Below are 5,974 nucleotides of genomic sequence, written 5' to 3'. Positions count from 1 at the left end.
TCATTGCATTTATCATTTAGTTTTTTCAATTTTTCAATGCCAAGTAATTCAACCCTAACCTTGTTTGGTATTCTATAAATAGAAGGTAAAGGCTTCAGGAAACACACACAACACAATTGCATTCTTTTCCTTTCACTGAAAGTTTCCTGAGCCGCCACTTTCACTCTCTCTTTCTTCTTCTCTGTTTCTAAACCTCTAAGTGATAGAGTAGTGCCCACACACAGAAATTAGTACCTCAATCATAGTGAGGAAGATTGTGAAGAATTCTGATTCAACAAAGAAGGACATTCAGGCTCAGATCTTGATAATACTCTGCAATAGAAAGGATACAAAGGTTAGAGATCTGAGTGGAAGGAGACATATTATTCCGCTGCACTCAATGTAAGGTTTCTCATACTTTATATGTGTTTATTTATATTCGTTTTAGAAGTTCATATTTAGGTTGTTAATCAACATACTTGTGAGTAGACCTAAGATCCTGGTAAAATAATTCCAACATGTAAATGGGTCTACAAGAAGAAAAGAGGTGTTGGAGGCGAAGTCGAAACTTTCAAAGCTAGACCGGTCGCTAAGGGTTATACCCAAAGAAAAGGTGTGGACTATGAGGAAACTTTTAGTCTGATCGTCATGCTCAAATCCATCTGAATTCTTCTCTCCATAGCAACTGCTTTCAATTATGAAATTTGGCAAATGGATGTCAAGATAGCTTTCCTTAATGGAATTCTTGAAGAAACCATCTATATGGAGCAACCTGAAGGCTATGTTCTTCCAGGGCAGGAAAAGAAAGTTTGCAAACTTAACAGATCCATTTATGGACTTAAGCAAGCTTCTCGCTCTTGGAATAAAAGGTTTGATGAAATCATCAAGACCTACGGCTTTCTTCAAAATGAAGATGAATCTTGTGTTTACCAACTCAAGGATAACCAAGTGGTAGTATTCCTGGTCCTTTATGTTGATGACATTTTGATTATTGGCAAAAATATCAAGAAAATGATTGACATCAAGGAATGGCTTGAAACTCAATTTGAAATGAAAGATTTGGGTGAAGCTGCTTATGTTCTTGGTATTCAGATCATTAGAAACCCGAAGAACAGATATCTTGCTCTCTCTCAAACATCTTACATTGATAAGGTGCTGGAGAGATTCTCAATGACCAATGCCAAAGGGGCACAAATGCCTTCTAGATTTGGTATTCGTCTATCTAAGGAACAGTGTCCCACTGATCCTTAAGAGATAGAGGACATGAGAAAGGTTCCTTATGCTTCAGTATTTGGGAGTCTAATATATGCAATGTTATGCACTAGACCTGGCATATGCTATGCAGTAGGAATCGTGAGCAGGTATCAGACAAACCCAGGAGAGGAACATTGGACTGCAGTTAAGCATATTCTGAAATATTTGAAAAGTACTAGGCATTATGTGTTAGTCTACTAGGGTGGTGCTTTAAATCCCGTAGGCTACCGACTCAGATTTTCAGGCTTGTCTTGATGACAGAAAGTCTACATCTGGGATGGTGTTTACTCTTGGGGGTGGAGTAGTGGTTTGGAGAAGTGCTAAACAAACTGCAATTTCAGACTCTACCATGGAGGCCGAATACATAGCTGCCGCTAAGGCTGCTAAGGAACTTGTCTGGCTTAGAACGTTCTTCACAGGATTTGGTGTTGTTCCTGGAATGGAGAAACCTCTGGTTTTACTTTGTGATAACACTAGTGCTATAGCCAATAGTAAAGAGCCTCGAAGCCACAAGAGAAGGAAACACATAGAGAGGAAATACCACATCATCAGAGAATATGTGGCAAGAGGGAACGTATTGGTGGAGAAAGTAGACACTAAAGATAACTTAGCTGATCCATTCACCAAAGTATTGATTGCAACTACATTTGAAAAACACAGATTGAATTTAGGATTAATTGAAATATATTGAAATTTTTATGTTAGTGCAAGTGGAAGTTTGTTGGGCTTTGTGCCCTAAATAAAACTCTATTTCAATGTAATCTTTTCTATTCATATCAATAAAGAAACATATTTAATTTCATTACTTGTTTAATGTGTTATTTGGTTCATGTGATCATCTATTTACTTATTTAATTAATAAATTCATCCAAACCATTTTCACACTGATATTCTTATTTATTGTGTTGTCAACACAGTGGAGAGTAATCAAGATTATGTGATTAAATGTATTCCTAGATTTATCAGTACACAGGGTTTAACAGATATGATAATCTAAAACGGAGTTTACTTGCACCTTGGATAAGTGTTATGTCCTTTTCAGGGCATTGGTTAAAGTAGGCTTAGGTTGGATGTATGGAGTATGCATCGGAAGGGACCGATATTGAACTTGAACTAGATATGATAATCAAACCGTAATATCTATTCAATTCAATATCACCTAGTTGATCCTATATCAAATAATCTCAATCTTGAGATGGTTAGGTTCGATCTCGAGAGTATTATTCATGTTCTTTGATTTGTTAGTTAAGCCTACTTTTGGTCGGTGTGATACGTACATTTTGAGAACATGGTAGTACAATTAAGTGGGAGCGTTAATCATAGATATGGAATTTATAGCTTCTATCTGGACATAGAAGTGAAACGATGATTTCCTTCGAGCTTGGCTAAATAGAGATAAATGATAGAGCACTCATTTTAGTGATTATATTAGTTCACTAAAAAATCATAGGTGGCTAAGTGTTTTAAGGATAAAATACATTGAAAGGGTGAAACGGTAAATTTATCCCTATGCAATGTAAATCATCCATAGATGATCATTGATTATTGGGATCATAACAATGGATAATTAATAACGTATCTATATCGTAGAAAATATAGAGCGTTCTATGTAACTGAGAGTGCAATTCCAAGTTCTATAGTGTTTCAACGAGGAATTAATAAGTTAGTGAATTTACTTGGTAAGTTCTAGATCTGCTTATTGGAAGCTCGGTTATATAGGCCCATGGTCCCCATACTAGTTGAGACAAACTGCTTGTAAGAATCAGTTAATTGGTTTTGATTAATTATTTTTAATTCTAAAATTAGACTGTGTCTAATTTATGAATTTTCACAATGTTATGGCTTAATTGTGAAGAATTGGTATTTTAGGGTTAATTTATTAATTAAGAGACTTTGTGGAGTCTAATTAATAAATATTATAAATGAAATTTTTATTTGATAATTATTTTAATTATTAAATAAATAGTTTTGGCATTTATAGGGTTGAAATTGTAAAAAGTGGTATTTATGAAAAATATATAAAATAGATAGAAAAATGACAAAACCCAAACCATTATGGGGCCCATTAAGTGGCCGACCATCAAGGGATTTTTCACTCTATTTTTATAAATTTTTTATTCCAAAATAAATCAACCCTAACCCTATGGAAATTAGTATAAAAGGATAGCTAAGGTCTCATCATCCAACTAATGCCTCCAAAGCTAAAAACCTAGCTTTCTGATGAGACCTCTTCCTTCTTCTTCTTCCTCTTGAATTTTTGAAATACCTAAGACTTTCTTCACAAAATATATTCAACCATTAGTGATTGAGTGCATGCCAACACATAACAAGTTGGTCCTTAATCATAGTATGTAAGACTGTGAAGAATCCAATCAACAAGAAGGAGAATCGGGCTCAGATCTTGGAGATACCCTGCTACAGAAAGGATACAAGGGTTAGAGATCTGAGTGGGAGGAGTCATTTAATTCCGCTGCAACCACTGTAAGGTTTGTCATACCTTTTATGTGTTTATTTTCATCTTTTTAGAAATTCATATTAGGATGTTTAAAAATATACTTGTTAGTAAATCTAAATCCTGGTAAAATATATTCTTACAGTTTTCCCTTTTCCTTTTCAGCTATAGCAGTAGCAAGCTGACCCATTTGTGTTTCAAGCTTTAACATGGATTGAGATTTTGTGTGTAAAGCTTGTTGGGTGGTTTGCATGAACTTTTGTAGTGTATCCTCTAAAGATGGTTTTCTCTGTTGTTGAGGATATGACATATTAGGTTGGACATGACTCTGATTGGGTGTGTTGTACTGGTGCCTTTGATTCATTGGAGGCTCATTCTGTCTCCATGAAAATTTTGGATGATTTCTCCGATTTGGATTGTAGGATTGAGAAAATGGACTATTAGATGATTTCTCAAGTTCGAAGAGCGTTTACTTCTTCAGAAAATGCCTCTTAGTATATAGGCAATGATGGACAGGACTGAGCACCATGACTTGTACTATATCATAAGGAACAAATTTCATTCCTATGTATAGGAGTATTCATGGATTGACTTAATGACATAGCTTCAACTTTCCTAGTTAGATTTGCTAATGATGTTTTGATATCTACGTCATCTTTGACATCGTAAATTCCACCTTTCTTAGGTGTGTTGGAAGCTTTCGATCTAGGATCTTGGCAATTCCATTATTGAGAATTTACAGAAAGAATCTCAAGAGACTCCCAACCCTCATCCCCTCTAAATTGTAAAAAAATTTCAGTGTGCATTGATTGTACCATTTGTCGGTTTGAGGGAGATAATCCATCGTAAAAGTATGTTACCAATCTCCATTTCTCAAAACCATGGTGTGGACATTTTAACAATAAATCTTTAAATCTTTCCCAACATTCATAAAATTCTTTGTGAACTTTCTGATAAAATTTGGAGATTTCTCTCCTAATATTATTCGTTTTAGACATTGGAAAAAATTTGGACAAAAATTTATTAACTAATTCATCCCAAGTAGAAATAGATCGGGATGAGAGTGAATTTAACCAGGCTTTAGACTTATCTTTTAATGAGAATGGAAAAAGTCTAAGCCTAACAGATTCATCAGAAAAATTTTAAAATCTAAAAGTAGAGCAAATTTTAAAAAAATCTTTCACATGCATGTATGGATCCTCTTTACCTAACCCATAAAAAGATGGCAAACGTTGAATTATGGAAAGTTTAAGCTCAAAATGTGTAGTATTTATTTCAGGAAAAATAATGCAAGATGGAGGATTAGCAGAATTAGGAGAAAAATGATCCATAAGAGTTTTTTCTTCCACATTTATTTGATTTGGTTCCATGATGTCAGAATTTTCACTTTTAATTTCAACCCACAATAATTTTCTTTTAACCAAACAATTTTTAGAATTTTGTTCCTAGCGAATCATACACCAAGTATCACAAAAATTAAAATAACATGAAAAATTAGGAGGCGGTGCCTACCATATAATTTCGTAAATAAAGACTGAATTTAAAATATAGCAGGAAATAAATAATATGTATATATTTAATAGAAATATAAATACTAATATTAATATATGTGCATAAATAAAGACAAAATTATAAATACAAAAATAAATAATTATATATATAACATAAATATAAACACTAATATTAATTATAATTAATAATTTATAAATTTTATTATATATAATTATAATATAATATAATAATAATATATTAATATTATATATAATAATAATTAATAATTAATATAATAATATATTAATAATAATAATTTATATATATTTTATAAAGTTACAGTAAAGTTTTAATAATAATAATAATAATAACAATAACTTAATTTATAGGAATTATTACATAGAAAATATAAATTGACATTTTATTTACAAAAATACCTCTATAAGGTAAATGCAACATTTATACATTTGATGTGATTTTAATTACTAAAATACCACTTACACTATCATCACTTACACAATCAGACGATGGTTGTAGGGTGGTTGCTGCGTGGTTGCACGGTGGTTGCATCAGACGATGGTTGTAGGGTGGTTGCTAGGTGGTTGTCGAAGGTTGCATTAGACGAAGGTTTCAATTAGATGAAATTTTCTGGGTGGTTGCTGGGTGGTTGGCTGAAGGTTGCATCAGATAAAGGTTTCAATCAGACGAAATAACTGTTAGCAAAATGTTTAGGCAACTGTAATGCAACTGTTGTGAAACATCAAAAATCAAAACAGTGTTTCCACGTACGTAACTCTA

The 5,974-nt window shown here is 32.9% G+C and overlaps 1 non-coding gene across 1 annotated transcript; it reads left to right on the top strand.

The window, feature by feature from the left end:
- The first annotated feature begins 4,561 nt into the window (after window positions 1-4,561).
- Window positions 4,562-4,668, top strand: LOC115698378 (small nucleolar RNA R71). Its single transcript, XR_004008129.1, has one exon. It is a non-coding gene; the product is annotated as a small nucleolar RNA R71 (small nucleolar RNA).
- Window positions 4,669-5,974: the final 1,306 nt, after the last annotated feature.

Source organism: Cannabis sativa, chromosome 7 (genome assembly GCF_029168945.1).
Source record: "Cannabis sativa cultivar Pink pepper isolate KNU-18-1 chromosome 7, ASM2916894v1, whole genome shotgun sequence".
Lineage (NCBI taxonomy): Eukaryota > Viridiplantae > Streptophyta > Magnoliopsida > Rosales > Cannabaceae > Cannabis > Cannabis sativa.
Note: the sequence above shows the minus strand (reverse complement) of the source record. Positions and strands in the feature narration are given on the sequence as shown.